Source organism: Delphinapterus leucas, chromosome 20 (assembly GCF_059928025.1).
Source record: "Delphinapterus leucas isolate spDelLeu-1000000601 "Yukka" chromosome 20, BTC_Dleu_Yukka2, whole genome shotgun sequence".
In the NCBI taxonomy this organism is placed as follows: domain Eukaryota; kingdom Metazoa; phylum Chordata; class Mammalia; order Artiodactyla; family Monodontidae; genus Delphinapterus; species Delphinapterus leucas.
The window spans coordinates 29885157-29903468 of record NC_143148.1 but is presented as its reverse complement, the minus strand read 5'-3'; the positions used below and the strand labels follow the sequence as shown (position 1 = coordinate 29903468).

The following is an 18312-nucleotide window of genomic DNA, read 5'->3' as shown; positions in this document are numbered from 1 at the left end:
CTTAGGAAATAACTAAAATATATACAGAAAAGGGAAAAAGGGAATCAAAATGGTACACTACAAAAAAATCAATTGAATACAAAAAAAGAGCAGGATGAATGGAGGAATCAAGAGCATGTAAGACATAAAAAAGCAAATAGCAAAATGACAGAAATAAGTTTTCCCTTATCAGTAATTACTTAGAATATAAATGAATTAAATTCTCTAGTTAAAAGGAAGATATTGGCAGAATGGATAAAAACAAAATCAAAAACATGATCCATCTGTATGTGATCTACGAAAGACTCACTTTAAATACAAAACCACAAAGAGGTTAAAGATGAAAGGACAGAAAAAGATATCCCATGCAAATAATAATCAAGAGACCTGCAATAGCTATATTTTCATCAAACAATGGATTTTAAGTCAAAAAGGTTACAAAAAACAAAGAACATCATAACATATCAATACATGGTTCAATCCATCAAAAATATGTAATAATTATAAACATGTATGTGTCTAACAATAGAGCCACATAATCTATGCAGCAAATATACATAGAATTGAAAGAAGAAACAGACAGTTCTACAGTAACAGTTGGAAACTTCAATATCCTATGTTCAATAGTGGATAGAACAACCACACAAAAAGTCAATAAGAAAATAGAGGATTTGAATACTATAAACCAATTAGACCTAAAATATATATACAAAACACTCCACCTAACAATAGCACAATGTTTATTCTTCTCAAATGCTCCTGAAACTTTCTCCAGGATAGACCACATAGCAGGCCACAAAACTTTTAATACATCTAAAAAGATTGAAAGTATACAAAGTATCTTTCTGATCCCAACAGAACAAATCTGGAAATCAATAACAGAAGCAAAACTGGAAAACTCACAAATATATGGAAATTAAACAAAACACTTTTAAACAACCAATGCATCAAAGAAAAAATAACAAGGGAAACTAGAAAATACTTTCAGATGAATGAAAATGAAAACACAACAATACCAAACCTAATGAGATGCAGTAAAAGCAATGCTCCAATGGAAATTTATTATCTGTAAACAACTACATTAAAAAAGAAAGACATCTGGGCTTCCCTGGTGGCGCAGTGGCTGGGAGTCTGCCTGCCGATGCGGGGGACACGGGTTCATGCCATCCCACATGCCGTGGAGCGGCTGGGCCCGTGAGCCATGGCCATTGAGCCTGTGTGTCCGGAGCACCGCAACGGGAGAGGCCACAGCAGTGACAGGCCCGCGTACCGCAAAAAAAAAAAAAAAAAAAGACCTCAGAGCAATAACCTAACTGTACACCTTAATGAAATAAAAAAGAGCAAACAAATCCAAAGATAGCAGAAGGAAAGGAATAATAAAGATTAGAGATAAGTGAAATAGAGAAAAGCAATAGAAAAAAAAAATCAATGAAATCTATCCTTAGTTCTCTGAAAAGATCAACAAAATTGACAAACCTTTAGCCAGATTGGCTAAGAGAAAAGAGAGAACATCCAAATTATTCAAAGCAGAAACACAAGAGAGGACATTAATACAGACTTTACAAAATAAGGATTATAAAAGGATAATGTGAACTGTACACCAAATTGGATAACCTAGATGAAATGGACAAACTACCGCAAAAACTACCAAAACTCACACAAAAAGAAATAGAAAATCTAAATAGATCTATAAGAAATAAGGAGATTGAATCTGTAACCCAAACCCTCCCAATAAAACAACCATACCCCAATAAAATAAAATTTAAAAAACAAAACAAACAAAAAAACTCCCAACAAATAAAAGTCCAGGACCAGATTTCTTTAATGGTGAATTCTATCAATTATTTATAGGATTGACACCAATCCTTCTCAAACTCTTCCACAAAAGTGAAAAGGTGGGAACACTTTCTAACTCATTCTGTGAGGTCAACATTACCCTGATACTGAAGCCAAAGGCATTACAAAAAAACAAAAACAAAAAACCCAACCAAAGAATAATAACCCTTATGAATACAGATGAAGAAATCATCAACAAAATACTAGAAAACCAAATCCAGCAGATTATACACATATATACACACATATACAACATATACATCATGACCTAGTGGGACTTATCCTAGGTATATAAAGGTAATTAACATATAAAAAATCAATCAATATCATATATCTTATTAACAGAATGAAGGAAAAAACACAATATTAACTCAATTGATGAAGAAAAAGTGTCTGACAAAGCCTAACACTCTTTCTGATAAAAACACTCAGTAAAACAGGAATAGAAAGAAACGTCCCCAGTTTGATAAAAGCCATATATGAACAACTTACAGCTAACATCATACTCAATGGTAAAAGAATGAAAACTTTTGCCCCAATATCAAGAACAAGACAAGGATGCCCACTTTCACCACTTCTATTCAACACAGTACTGGAAAATTCAGCTGGACAAAATAGGCAAAAAAAGTAAAATAAAAGGCATCCAAAGTGGAAAAAAAAGAAGTACAACTATCTCTATTCACAGGTAACATCTATAGAAAACTATAAATACACACACACACACACAGAGTTAGAGCTAATAAACGAATTTATCAAAATTGCAGGATACAAATCTATGCAGAAAAATCAGTTGTATTTCTGTAAGATAGCAATCACCATTCCAAAAAGGCAATTAAGAAAAAAATTCCATTTACAATAGCATTTAAAAAAATACTTAGGAATAAATTTAACAAAGGCCATGTAAGATGTGGGCACTGAAGACTACAAAACATTGCTGAAAGGAATTAAAGTATATCTAAATAAATGGAAAGACATCCTGTGAATAATGAAATCTAAATAAATCAAAGACAAGGGGCTTCCCTGGTGGCACAGTGGTTAAGAATCCACCTGCCAATGCAGGGGACACAGGTTTGAGCCCTGGTCTGGGAAGATCCCACATGCCACGGAGCAACTAAGCCCGTGTGCCACAACTACCGAGCCTGTGCTCTAGAGGCCGTGAGCCACAACTCCTGAAGCCCGTGTGCCTAGAGCCCGTGCTCTGCAAGAAGGGAAGCCATCACAATGAGAAGCCTGGGCACTGCAAATGAAGAGTAGCTGCCGCTCACGGCAACTAGAGAAAGCCCGTGCACAGTAATGAAGACCTAAAGCAGCCAAAAATAAATAAATTAAATAAATAAATTTATTAAAGAAAAATAAATCAAAGACATGAATTGGAAGACATAATATTGTTAAGATGACAATACTACCCAAAGTGACCTACAGATTCAATGCAATTCCTATCAAAATTCCAACGATGTTTTTTTGCAGAAATTCATATGGAATTTCAAGGGACCCAGAACAGCCAAAACAATCTTGAAAAAGAACAAAGTTGGAAGACTCACACTTCTCGGTTTCAAAACTTACTACAAAACTACAATTATCAAAACAGTGTGGTACTGGCATAAGGACAGACATACAGACCAACGGGATGGAACTGAAAGCCCAGGAATAAACCCTCACATCTATGGCCAATTGATGTTTTTTTTTTTGTTTGTTTGTTTTGTGGTACGCGGGCCTCTCACTGTTGTGGCCTCTCCCGTTGCGGAGCACAGGCTCCGGACGCTCAGGCTCAGCGGCCATGGCTCACGGGCCCAGCCGCTCCGCGGCATGTGGGATCTTCCCGGACTGGGGCACAAACCCGTGTCCCCTGCATCGGCAGGCGGACTCTCAACCACTGTGCCACCAGGGAAGCCCTGGTCAATTGATTTTTGACAACGGCACCATGACCATTCAATGGGGAAAAACAGTCTCTTCCACAACTGATGCTAGGAAAACTGAAGAGCCACCTGCAAAAGAATGAAGCTGAACCCTTACCTTATACCATATATAAAAATTAACACAAGCAGATCAAAGATCTAAATTTAAAAGCTAAAATTCTAACACTCTTAGAAGAAAACATGGAGGCAAATCTTCATGACTTTCGTTTTGGCAATGATTTCTTAAATATAACACTAAATGCATGGGCGAAAATAGAAAAAAATAGATAAATTGGACTTCATAACAACTGAAAACTTGTGCATCAAAAGACAGTATCAAAAGAGTGAAGACAACTCACAAAATGGGAGAAAATATTTGCAAATCATATCTAATAATAGTTTAATACCCAGAATTTATAAAGAATTCCTACAATTAAATACTGTAAAGACAACCCAACTTAAAGGAATGGCCAATAAACACATGAAAAGTTACTCAACAGTCACTAAGGGAATGCAAATCAAAATCACAATGAGATATTTCATACCTACTACAGATGCTATAACATAAGGGAAAATAACAAGCATTGAGGAGAATGTGGAGAAACTGAAACCCTCCTACACTGCTGGTAGGAATGTAAAATGGGACAGCCAATGTGGAAAAGAGTGTGGTGGTTCCTCAAAAAGTTAAACATAGAATTACCATATAACCCAGCAGTTCTATTCCTAGGTATACACTATACACCCAAAAGAATTAATAACAGGGACTCAAACAGATATTTATACAGCAATATTCATAGTAGCATTATTCACAATAGCCAAAAGTTGAAAAACTCTAAGCGCCATCAACTGATAAACAAAATTTGGTATAAACATAAAATAGAATATTATCCAACCACAAAAAGGGGTAAGATTCTGATACATGCTACAACAGGGATGAACCTTATAAACACTGTGCCAAGTATAAAAGGCAGACACAGAAGGGAAAATGTTGTATGATTCCTCTTATACAAAATATCTAGAATAGGTAAATTCATAGAAACAGAAATATTAGAGGTTACCAGGAGCTGGTAAGAGGGGAAGTGGGGAGCTATTTAAGGAGAGTTTCTGTTTGGGGTGATGAAGAAAATTGGAAATAGTGGTGATGGTTACACAACACTGTGAATGGAAATGCCACTGAATTGTATACATAATGTTTAAAATGGCATATTTTATGTTTATATATATATATATTCACAAACACACACAAAGCCAAGCACGCTCCTACCTCGGGGCCTTTGCACTTGCTGAATACACTCTTCCCTCATTTCCTATAAATTCTTTTCTCAAAAGTAACTTTCTCGGTGAGGTCATTCCTGACCAACCTATTTAAAACGTCATCGTTCTCCTCCAATACTTCACATCTCTGTCCCCCCACTTTTTGCCTTAGTATTAGCTAACATTCTATATACTTTACATATTTATTTTGTTTAAAGCTTATGTTACCCAGAATATGTAAGTTCTAAGAGGTCAGAAATTTATCCTTATCACATAGTAAGCAGTAAAAAAAATACTTATTCATGTCATATACACACAAAACTTTCTATTTGGGTAGGCGGCAAAGAAGGAATTCTACGTAAGGCAGAAACTGTTTTTGCCCTTTTAAAAAATCTTACGTGAAACTTTCTTTAAAAATGGCATTAGGGGTTATCTGGACATTAAGCTTATGACCCATTTAAAAATATTTTTCGTTTTTTTCTTCCAGTTTTACTGAGATATACTTGACATACAGCACTGTGTAAGTGGAAAGTGTACAGCATAATGATCTAACTTACACACATCATGAAACTGTTATCACAGTAAGTTTAGAGATCCATCATTTCATATAGATACAAAATTGAAGAAATAGAAAAAAAAATTTTTGTGATGTGAACTTAGGATTTACTCTCAACAACTTCCATATATAACATTCAGAAGTGTTAATTCTATCATGTTGTACACTACATCCCTAATACTTGTTTATCTTATACTTTACCTTGTACCTTTTGATGGCCTTCATCCAATTCCCCTCCCCCCAGCCACTACTCCCGCCTCTGGTAATGACAAATCTGACCTCTGTTTCTATGAGTTTGTTTGTATATTTGTTTTTGAAGTGTAATTCACCTACATTATATTAGTTCCTGTTACACAAGAGTCTTTTTCTATACATTTCAAAATGATCACCATGATAAGTCTAGTTATGATGTCACCATACAAAGATATTACTTGGTTATTAACTATATTCCCCACACTGTACCTTTCATACCAGTGATTCATTTATTTTTGCAACTGGAAGTTTGTACCTCTCAATCTCCCTCACTTCTTTCTTTCCTCTCCCACCCTCTTTCCTCTGGCAACCACCTGTTTGTTCTCCATATCTATAACTCTTGTTTCTGTTTTGTTATGACCTTGTTGTTTTTCAGATTCCACATGCAAGTAAAAGTATACAGTATTTGTCTTTCTCTTATTTCACTTAGCATAATACCCTCTAGGGCCATGCATGTTATTGCAAATGGCAAGACTGCATTCTTTCTTCTATATATACCACATCTTTTTTATCTGTTCATCTAATGATGGGCACTTGGGTTGCTTCCATATCTTGGCTATTATAAATAGTGCTGCAATGAACACAGGCGTGCATATATCTTTTCAAATTAGTGTTTTTGTCCCCAAAGCACAAAATATTTTAAAGTTTTAATTGTGGTAAAATATATATAAAATGTACCATCTTAACCATTTTTAAGTGTACAGTTCAGTAGTTTTAAGCATATTGACTGTTGTGTAACCAATCTTTAGAATTTTTTCATCTTGCAAATTTGAAATCCTGTACCCATTTATTTAAACAACTCCCCATTCTCCTTCCTCCAATCCCAACCCCTGGCAACCACCATTCTGCCGTTTCTAAAGAATATGACTACATTAGATACCTCATCTAAGGGGAATTATACAATGTGTTTGTGTGTGTGTGTGTGTGTAAGTGGCTTATTTCACTTAGCATAATATATTCAAGGTTCATCCATGTTGTAGCATATGTCAGAACTTCCTACCTTTTTAAGGCTGAATAACACTCCATTGTACGTATATTATGGCCCATTAAAATTTTTTCCAAAAAAAAAAAATTTTTTTTCCAGTATTTTTCAAGTTCTTTTTGAACAAGAAGCATGATACGCTATAGAATCTACCCTTCAGTAGTATACTTAGCTATTTTATGGGAAGTAGAGTAAAAGATGTCTGGATACCAAATCCCAAACTGTGACCCAATTATCAGACCTAACCTGCTGAGAAAACTTCTAACCAAAATACTATACTATGAAACTTAATTCTTTAATATGAACATCAACTGTGTCTCTCCTTAATTTACCTGATAGTTACTTATAAGCCTAAACAGACATGTTCAAAGTAGACTGAAAGGATCCAAAAGAGAAATTTCCTTATCCAATATTATAGACTAAAACCTATTAGTATTATTTATTTTCCCCCTACCAGGAGACCAAAATTCTAATCCCTGTAACTAACTGAAAGTGTGACAATATACTTAACCGTCTGGCCCCCCAGTTACCTTGTCAATGACAGGTTTGGACTGAATGCTTGTGAAGGTGTCTTATAACTCAACACTGTCTACTTGGTTTATTTTCTACTCACATATTCACAAAACACCTACCCCAACCAAACTAGAGATATTAGGAAAAAAAGATTAAAATCCTCATTAAGGAATAAATGCAAGATAAAAAGTAGTGGGCTCTATATTCTAAAATAAAAGCTTATGAGATTTAACTTTAAAAATACCTTTTAACTTAAAAAAAAACATTATTTTTTCCTCTTGAAGACATCAACCATAATGTTCTATACCTAAAATTCTAAAAAAAAAAATAATTATTATGTTATGATTGTTCTATCCTTCTACTATTTGTAGGAGTATCACTGTCCTCATTTTAAAAAAATTTTCAGGCTAGTATGACCTTAACATATAACAACATGAACACCAGCAAAAACTAGAACTTAACAAAGAAATAAACTAATTTGTAATAGTTATCCAGAAAAACATCCTTCAAAATTATTCCCAGTAGACAATTTAAGATAACTTAGGTTGTTTTATTAATGTACAATACACAAAATCATCACAGAAGTCAAGATAAGAAGCTTTACAAGTCATGTATTCCAATCTCTATTAACATTTGCGTATAGAACTCTATTAAATCCCATCCTTATGTCTGTTCTATGTTTTCTTGGTATGTTTCAGATTAATCTAACTGCATAAGGTATCCATCCAGCTGATTAGTTATAAAATAAATTAGATCACTAGTCAATAAGAAAAATATCTGGCAAATACCAATCAGCCATGGCATAGTTGAAGGAGCTCAGGCGTGAGTTCAAATTCTGCCATCTCTAAGCTGTATAACCTTCAGCAGTTCTTTTAAATTCTTTTTCCTCACCTGACCATCTACACTGCAGAGCTGTTACAGAGTTCAGAAGAATAAAGTCTAAAATATAGTAAGTGCTCAACATATATGTATTTCCCTCTCACTGACCTGTGGAACTAAGAACGTATATCAAGATTCTACATTGGCTTGCAGAAAAATTACTAAGAGCATGTTATATCTGATTGTACTTAGTTTCCAACTCGTTTAAAAAATATTTATACTAACCAGCAGTATCATCAATATGCCAAAACTCATCTTTGCCCTCCCAATATATATGCTTGCTCATTTTATTCCCTTACTAAAGATATCAATGCCTCTCTACCCATTTTTGCTTCGATTCCCCCACAGGTAATCCATGGCTTAACCATATTGAAATGTTGCCTGAATTCATCAAACTTTCTCACATCTCCATTAATACATACAGGAAGTTCTCTTCACCTATAATATCACTTCCCACCACCCCTGTTACTCTATTTAGTGCTTCTGATATTAAACTCAAGTTCTACCATCTCTAGGAAGCCAGTACACACACACACACACACACACACACACACACAACCCGGCCCTCTGGAAAGGTTAAGCATTCATTAATTTATTTTTTTATTTTTCAGCCATGCCATGCAGCATGTGGGACCTTAGTTCCCCAAACAGGGGTCGAACCCATGCCCCCTGCATTGGAAGTGCAGAGTCTTAACCACTGGACCACCAGGGAAGTCCCAAGCATTCATTTTTTGTATTCCACACTGTACACACTATATTATCATTCTTGGTCTACTTGTCTGTCTTCCCTACTAAACAAGAGGAGTGCAGAGAATGGTTCTTATTCATCTTTATCCCTAACATCTACTAGTATAATTCCTGGCACATAGTAAATACCCAAATGTTTTCAAGAATTCAATGTCATAACGTAAAACAAAACAAAACCTCTCAATCCTTAATAGTTACGCCAAAAATTGAGATTCAAGAGCATTCTTTTAAGCAACAATGTACCATTTTTATGACTTGAAGTATGCCTCCACTGAAATGCACTTAAAAATGGTTAAAACAGTATATTTTAGGCTATATATATTTACCCAACACACACACACACACACACACACACACACACACACACACACACACACAGAATGTCTCAGTGATCCAACTGAAGCTTAATTCCTGGTTATCCCTCAAAGAATTTTGCTTTCATTGGTAACTTATTCTACAAGGGACCCTATAGCATAGTGGTTAAAAGTAAGGGCTCTGAAAAGAGACTGGTAAGCTTTATCACTTGTTAGCTATGTAATCTCAGGCAAGTCAATCATTTTGAAGCTCAGTTTCTTCATCTGCAAAATGGGGATTGTAATAGTACTGATCTCATAGAACTGTAGTAAATAACACATATAAAGTACTGCGTAAATACTGTTTTCAAACTGTGCTCCCTAGATTGTTGGGTGATCCTTAGCCAAAGAAAGAAAGGGCTTTAGACCACCCCTTCCCCCATTTCTTCCCCTATAAAAGATTCCACCCCATATATTCTTTTACTTTACAGATTGATCTGTCAAGTAGGATTTTTTAAAAACAAAGCATTCCTTGGTTTAAAAGAACTGAAACCACTAATCTAATAGCACTCAACTGATGCTCATATTAACATCTCAGTCTGTAGATCGCCACTTACTAAATTCAATTATTGAAACTTACTTTGTTGGCATTCATACTTAATTTAGCTTTGCTTTGCATCTCACAGAAAGGGAAATCTTTAAAAATACAATCTCATCTCTACTCTCGGTAAAAGCTAACTGGGAATAACTAATTTGGGGCTGATATTGAAGACAGATTATAAGTTTCCTAGTTGCTACTGAGTCAGGTCAAGTTGTTTAACTGAAGTGGTCCTGAACATCAATCATACTCATAATCAAATTAAGAGAGTGTGTGTGTATACTATTAACATTAAAAACAGGAAACTGATTTAAGTGAAGAATTTTCCAAAGTTTGAAATACACTAAAAACTGAGACCCAGGTTGATTATCACTAACTTGCAAGGTTGTTGCAGAGTTTAAAAATACAAAGTTCCTAAAATATAGTAAGTGCTTAATAAATGCAGCTTTCCCTCTCATACCTGCCATCTCTTTTCTGACTTCCCAACAACCTAGAGTCATTCAAACCTTCCCATGGCTGTTAGGCTTTTCTAGACCTCCTCAGACTCTTTCACTAATTATCTCCAATGCTGTCCTCTCATCACCTTCAAAACCCTTGTGTTCTTTTTCACTCACTCAACCCACCATAGTTTATTAACATCACCACTGTAATTTTACCTCCTTGCCTCAGTCCAATTCAATGTTTCTGAATATCTGTAATATTTATAATATTTACTATTTGCCTGGAACCAAACCTTTGCCTTCAATGTGGTCCTTGCTTTTGTTTAATGTTTAAATTCATTTTCCTACGCTTCTAGGCTATCTCTTTGCAGTTATTTGTTTTCTCTCCTCAATTCTTCAATCCTAACTTCCCCATTCTCACCCCAAAACAATTTTGCCTCTTACACTTCTGAGGTTTTCCAGTTGAAAGTCACCAATCATCTTTACAGAAGCCATGTATCTGTCTTTGCATCTATCCCTTTTTTCTTCTATAAATACTATTTTCAGAAGGGGAAGCATGACTCTTCCCCAAAGATAAATCTTTCACCTCTTAATACCTACCATTCCATCTAGCCTTTCAAAGGGACTTACACCCATACATTCCACCTCTCTCGAGGATCTTTAATCACCCCCTGCAATTGCCTGCTTTCCTTCCAACTTTAGGCATCAGATCTCTCCTACCTCAAAAATGTAAATGTACAAATGAAATCATCTTGTTTCTATCCTATTCAAAGACAAATATTGAAAATAAATTATCCACTGCCTCCATTTTCCAAATACCCATTTTCTTGTCCTCCTGTACTTTAGTTTCTGCCCCCATAAAATTACTGCAACTCTTTCAAAGATAACTAAGAAAATATAGAGAAATATATTGAATTCAAGTCAGCTAATTCCATGGGAAAAAAATTTTTAATTTACTCAAACTGTAGTAAAGCACAAAATTTTAAGATAAAACAAATTTTATGCAAAATATATGAAACCTAATCATTGTCCTCACCATTTTTTCCCTCTTATAAAATAATTAACAAGATATATTAGCAGTTATCTTTCAGAAGAATAACCACTGATTTCCAATATTCGGTTTTTTTTTTTTGGCCACATGGCTTGTGGGATCTTAGTTCCCCAACCAGGGACTGAACCCAGGCCTTTGGCAGTGAAAACATGGAATCCTAACCACTGGACTGCCAGGAATTCCTCTAGGATAAAATTTAATATGCTTTACAGGGCTGCTGCTTACTCAGGTAAACTAAACTGAAATAACCAATGGCCAAAAATGATACTCTTTCTTTCCCCCCAAATTTCAAACCACGTCCGTTTGTAGCAATAACAGTGTCTAAAATTACTGGTTAAAAAAGTTCTAAAGCATAACCAAAAAAAACACACAAAAAACCCTTAGATATTCATTTAGCTAACTGCATTTAATTATGCCAAATTACAACAGAAACATCAATATCTACAGCTATTTGATAAATAATAGCTACTAATGACATAAGCTATAATTTTTACCCATAAGCACCCGAAGCCTCATTTAAAATGATACATTTAATATCAGACTGCCTACAAGCTAATAACTTTCAGATTGTTAATTTCCTGAGAATATCAAAAAACCAAGACTTTTCTATTCCGCACCATCACCCAAGTAATACGTAAACCCATCTAATACTACGTTCTAGTTCTTTTTTTCTCAAACCTTCATATTTAATATAATCTATATTAAGATATTCACAAATAAACTTTCAAAAACTGAAGTACATTGTTAAAAAGTAAGATCATTTCAGTTACCAATTTTTCTAACATAAATAGGAAGCCCAGTCTTTCGTCTCAAAACGCATTCTATGGGGACTTCCCTGGTGGCACAGTGGTTAAGAATCCGCCTGCCAATGCAGGGGACACAGGCTCGAGCCCTGGTCGGGGAAGATCCCACATGCCGCAGAGCAACCAAACCCGCGCGCCACAACTACCGAGCCTGCACTCTAGAGCCCGTGAGCCACACTACTGAGCCTGTGCTCTAGAATGCGCGAGCCACAACTACTGAAGCCCGCGTGCCTAGAGCCTGTGCTGCACAACAAGAGAAGCCACCGCAATGAGAAGCCCGGGCACCACAACAAAGAGTAGACCCCGCTCCCTGCAACTAGAGCAAGCCTGCGCACAGCAACTAAGACCCAAGGCAGCCAAAAATAAATAAATAAATAATTTTTTTAAAAATAGAAAAAAATGCTAAAAACACATACTATGAATATGTCTTAGTGTGCTGTCACACACATAGCTAAAGCTATCCTCATTGAGAGCCAGCACTCAGATAAAACCAGTCCTCACCTTCTGAAGCACTTGTCTATGGATACTGTTCAAACCTTGATTTCTCACCAATCCTTTTTCTCCCCCTATCTTCTTCTCAGTACATCTCACCATCATCTACCTAATTCCTCAAGCCAGGAACGTGGAGATCATTTTTTTTTTTAAATTTATTTACTTATATTTTATTTTGGCTGCGTTGGGTCTTCGTTGCTGCGTGCAGGCTTTCTCTAGTTGCAGCAAGCAGGGGCTACTCTTTGTCCTGGTGCACAGGCTTCTAATTGCGGTGGCTTCTCTTGTTGCGGAGCACGGGCTCTAGGTACGTGGGCTCAGTAGTTGTGGCTCGCGCACTCTAGAGCGCAGGCTCAGTAGTTGTGGCGCATAGGTTTAGTTGCTCCGCGGCATGTGGGATCTTCCCGGACCAGGGCTCGAACCCGTGTTCCCTGCATTGGCAGGCGGACGGATTTTCAACCACTGCGCCGAAGTCCATGGAGGTCATTTTTGACACCTTTCATTTACATCCAATTCATCATGCAGTTGTCAACTGCGCCACCATTCCCATCTCCTGTATCAAATCAAATTTTATATATACATATACACATATATCCTTTTCCATTCCTTCATCTCTACAGCTGCTACCCTAGTTCCAGTTATCATCATGTCTTACCTCAACAACTGTAGTAGCACAATGTCTTTGCTTTTACCCTTGCCCTTCTCCAATCCATTTTCAGCCAAAGTGATGTTTTAAAAATTTAAAGTATATTACTCTGCTTCAAAATCTTCAATGACTGCAACGTCCTTAGTAAAACCCAGAAGTCTTTAACATGTCCTTCAAGGCCCTGCATGGCCCTGCATGATCTGCTCTCTGCCTCTCTCATTTCATCTTGCACGGTTTCCCTCCATTATTATCCTCTTGCCACCCTGAACTTCTTTCATTCCTTCCAACATATTAACCTCTCTCCTGCCTTCATACGTATTTTTTCCATTCTAGGAAACTCTTTCCCTGCCTGGTTTCTTATTCTTTATGTCTTGACTTAAATATCACCACCTGAGAGGCCTTCTCTGACCGTACAAACTAAAACCCTCCCCATTTTTCTCTCATAGCACTCTTTTCCCTTACTGAATTCACCCCAAATTGTAATTTTACATTTATTTGCTTGTTCATTATGTCTTTCCACTATTATGCTGTAGATTCTACAAAGGCAAGGATTACACTACATATAATAAATTAATAAGTAAAAGGATCACTTAATAAATCTGCTTAGTGGATGAATGAATGGATGTGCATGACCTAGAATCCAGGAAACAAATTACAGCTCTAAGTGGCTTCCCCTCCTCTGGGTCTCCCATCGTCACGTGATCAACTTTCCAAAAGAGAGGAGCAAACTGTTACCAAAAGAAAGGAGCAAAAGGTGTTCCTGCAAACTCAAAGGCAATACAATAGGAGGAATGCCAGGAAATTGTGCTTGATGTCAAATAGGTGAGACAAATAATGGTATGATTTCATGGGAAGAAGTCCTTAAGGGCTACAATGATGAGAGATGATTTTATTCACAAGGTGGAATTTGACCTGAGTATTCAGACTGGTAAAATTTGGAGAGGTAGAATGTATGGGGAGTGAAGCCCAAATAAGGAGTTAAGAGACACAAAGTGTTAGAAGACAATTATAGAACTGGAATGTGGCAACTTTTATTTACAAAGTAGATAAGTGTAAAAAAACTGAATCTCTCATCATGTAAGAAATCTGTATTTTGTTAAAACATGTTAATCACGTTAAGACCACAACATCTACAAAACATTCGAAAGGTTACAATAAAATCATTCTACCTCAGTCTCCATAAATCCCTTCTAATTCTAATCTTTGGCTTTTAAAGTTTTTCAAACATTTATGACAACACACTCTCATAATTAGTTTTCATAACTCATTTTCACTCTGACCAACTACCTCAAGTTTCCATATTCTTATCACTGTGTTCTTTATTCACTATACTGACACCTGATGAAATTTCCCCAGTAGATCTACTATTTCAATCATATTTATTTTTCCTTTATAGCCTTTGATCTCTCTAGGACTTCATTTTTTTTCTTCTGTCGAAGCAGTTGACTTTTTCCTTGTTCTACATTTATTTCAATGATCTAACTCTTCAGAAAATCTAAAATATTCATATGTACCAACATTTTAATTTTACTATTGGTAGACGCTTCAAAAGATTTTACTTCTAAATCTGTAATGTTACTTCAGTTCCTGCCTCCTAAATTTACACAAGCCCCTCCTTCAGTTCTATCTTGTTTCCATAGGTAAATTATCAAGGTCTAGTTCAATGCCTTATGGAAGGCATTCAGTTATATTAGATAAGGGGTTTGGAGTTAAAAGTTTCTAGAGATACTTCCAAATTGAAAATTCTATGATTTCATTAATCTTATCTTGTCATGGGCTTTTTCCACTGACAACACTGCTTATCTTTATTCATACTTGCCTACTTGAGGTTATTCTAAAAATGTTTTCCGGTTAAGGCCAACTTACCTGAAATACCAATATACCACTATTTCTTTCAAAACCTCTGCTTTTTCTAACACTTAAATCCAAGCATAATTTTTGCATTTCAGAGGAGTATCTCAGGATACTTAGAATCACAGAACTGTCAAACTGGAGCAAACTAAGGTTCACAGAATTTAAGAAACTTGACTACATCTATATAGCTAGTAAAGTGACAAAGTCCTGATTCTCTCTAATCAGCACTCCTTCCAAGTCAAGAAGGCTTTACTGGTTACTCCAGCACAATGTTCTCTTCCTAATGCTATTTCCTTTGTCCTTAGGACATCATCTTCTCCTAGTTAATCAATCACAACGTTTTTGTTTTTTAACTCTCAATTACCCTCACTCTCCTAAAACCGTTCAAGGATGACAGAGATACCAGAAGCAAAACTGGGAGGCAACTACTTCGCTTTTTCTCAGATCATTTTATGTCTATATTATATGATCTGCATTTTATAGGAAATTCCCCAAGGAGTGAGACCTGCCAATACTTTGTAGTACACTACAACGATTTAATGTGAAGTGCTAAGGCAATGGAAGCATAAACAGAAAAGTCTTGGAAGATACATGGTTTTACTTGCTTGGAGCAACAGATATTTTTCATTTAGTAAATATTTATCAAATATCAATCATATGGAAGGCTCTGTGCTACCTATTAGCAAAAAGTCACATTTAAATTCAAAAACTGTAAATCAAACAGAAAAGAAACACTATGTTCATCCTTTTGCAAAAACAAAAACACCAAAAACAAACACAGCACAACCCTCCCTCTGTAAAGTGGAATCCCCCCTTGAGTTCACCTTCTGTATATTCAAGTGTTTGTAGACTAATGGTTCTAAGTACCTGTACAATTATACACAGAGTTTAGATAGAGTAACATTACAAAACAAGCCCTCTTTCCTTTTCAAGATCATAGCTACTTAAGTAAAAGTGGTGAGACTGAAATCGGAGAAAACGAAACGCTGAAAAGTGGAATGCAAAACTGAGAAATTAAACTGCGATAATGACTGCATTAAGGAAAATAAACTTTATTTAACGGGGGGCGGGGACTCTGAGGTACTTATGAGTATTTCACATAAACTGATAAAAGTCACAAAAGCATCAAATCCCAATCTTCCAAGAAAGTAACACTGTAAATATCACCATTAAAAAAACAAATTCTTGTCTACTTTGTTCTGAAAAGTTTTATTTTCCTTAAAAACAAAACCAAACAAGAAAAAAGCAAAACAAAACCAAAAAAGGAACAAACAGAAACCACTCTGAGCTGGCGACTGCGACAGGCCAGTCAGACACCCAGGCTTTCTGGGTCGTGCTTGGCTTTGGGATGCATGTCCGCGAAGAGAGCCCTGGAACCACCCATCACGTCCCACACCCAGATCCCAAGAAAGCAGCAGTCGCGGCGGAGGCCCGACACACACACAGGGGCTGGTGGGGTCCGGGGTCCGGGCCCTGCTGCAGACATGGAGAGGCCCTCGGGACGGAGGATAACAGAGAGGCAGCGCGGTCGTAACCCGGACGCCTAGGCCAGGAAAAGCGCCGAGGGCGTCCAGGGCTCGAGGGCACCCAGCACTCGCGCGGGACGCCTTGTCATGAGTCACGGAGGCGAGAAAGCAGGCGGGCGGGGGAAGAGGCTGCAGAATGGAGGGAAGCCCGACCCTCAGGAGGGAAGCGAACGGACGGGGAGGCCCCGACCTCACACGGGGCAGGGAAGGGGGGCCCTGCCTACCCACGCCCGGCCCGCCCTGCCCTCACCTCCATCCGACGCAACAGGCGCTGCGGCCGGGTCCGGACCCCGGGGTCTGCGTGCTGGAGGGCGGGGGCAGCAGCCCGCAGCCATGACAGGAGCGGGGCTGGCCGCGGGCGGGCTGGGCCGCACGTGCGGGCAGCGGCCCCTCCCCGGCCTCCCCGCGCTCTCGCCCGCCCGCCCCCGGGGGCCGGCCCCTCACCTCGGCGGCGGCAACGCGGCCCGGCCTGCCCCGACCCCCCCCACCTCGGCGGAGTGGCGACGGCACGTACTCACCGCCGCTCACGGGTTCTCGGGCTTCGCCATGACTGAGGCGCCCCCTGCGCCCCCCGCTTCGACCGAGACTGACACGCGCGGCTGGCCGGGCGGGGGCGGCCTCAGGCGACCACCCGGCTGACAGAACCCGCCCCCGCCTCTCCCCACCAGTTGAGCAGCGGCCACTGCCCTGCGGCGCCCCCAGGCTTCCTCCCCACGCCTGGGGCGGCGGGTGGCAGCGACGGGCAGCTGCGGCACTTACCGGCGGCGCGGCCAGGCCCCCCTGTCAGCACGGGGCCGGGAGGGAGAGGAGGGAGGAGTGAAGGGGCACCGCCTCCCCCGCGCCGCCACGCACCCGCCTGATTGGCCCAGTTCACTCCCCCAGCGCGACCCCACCAGCCCCTGCGAGCGGCACTCCGGCAGCACCGGCGCGTCATTTGCATACTTGTGCCCGCGCCGCTGATTGGCCCGGGCTCGGAGGGGCGGTGGAGACGGCGGCAGCTCCCGCCGCTGCTCCCGCCGCGTCGGGCGACCGAGGAGGGAGGATCCTCTCTGCCGCTCCCCTTCCTTCACGGCCCGGCCTGACCTGGGGCGGAGGGCGGCGGGAGGCGGGGTCGCCGCCCAGCTCCAACATGGCCCCGCGCGCCGCCGACCCAATCGCCGGTGCGGTTACTCCGAGAGCCCTGGGCGGCCTCGGGGCGGGGAAGTGTTGGGGCCGGGCGCCCTCTGGCCGGAGCGCGGGGCAGTGCAGTGGCCCGGGCTCCCGTCGCCGCCCCGCCGCGGCCGCCACGTCAGGCCGCGCCCTCGCGGCGGCCTCTCCCCTCCCCGCGGCCAGGCCGCCACGTCAGGCCCAGCAGGCACGCCCTAGCCGCGAGCTGACCGGTGGCGGGGTCGGCGCCGAGGTCACTCACACGCTGGGCCCGGGGCCGCCGAGGAACCGCGAGAGTTTCTAGAGCCTCCCTCTTGACACGGCCGTAGTCTTGGACCCTGGTTCTCACTTCGCTCTGAGACTGCGGTGGCACACGCCTGTGCTTTAAAATCGGGAGCAAGGAGAGTGTCGCCGCGATGATGCAGCGATTCAGTCCAGGTGCTAAGCACCTGCCGCGGAAAAGGCACCAGGCTGAGGAGAGATCCAGCACCAAGCCCTAATCTAGAGAGAGTACGCACCTCGAGTGGTAGGGAGCTGGGGCTGACACACCTAGTCATCTCCATGGTCAGGCCC

General features: G+C 39.8%; 1 protein-coding gene across 18 annotated transcripts in view; it reads right to left on the bottom strand.

Annotated features, from left to right (window-relative positions):
* CHD9 (chromodomain helicase DNA binding protein 9) overlaps positions 1-18312 on the bottom strand; it is a 236622-nt gene that overhangs the window by 168687 nt on the left and 49623 nt on the right. For 5 of the 18 annotated variants that reach the window (XM_022555134.3, XM_089903039.1, XM_089903038.1 and 2 more), the window contains exon 1: positions 17353-17501. The exons of 4 other annotated variants lie outside the window; for them this stretch is intronic. The gene's annotated coding sequence lies outside the window, so the exon portion shown is untranslated. Of the gene's footprint in view, positions 1-17111; positions 17321-17352; positions 17507-17535; positions 17726-18312 lie in introns of those variants that run through there. 9 more of the 18 variants (XM_089903042.1, XM_089903043.1, XM_089903044.1 and 6 more) reach the window with 5 other exon arrangements.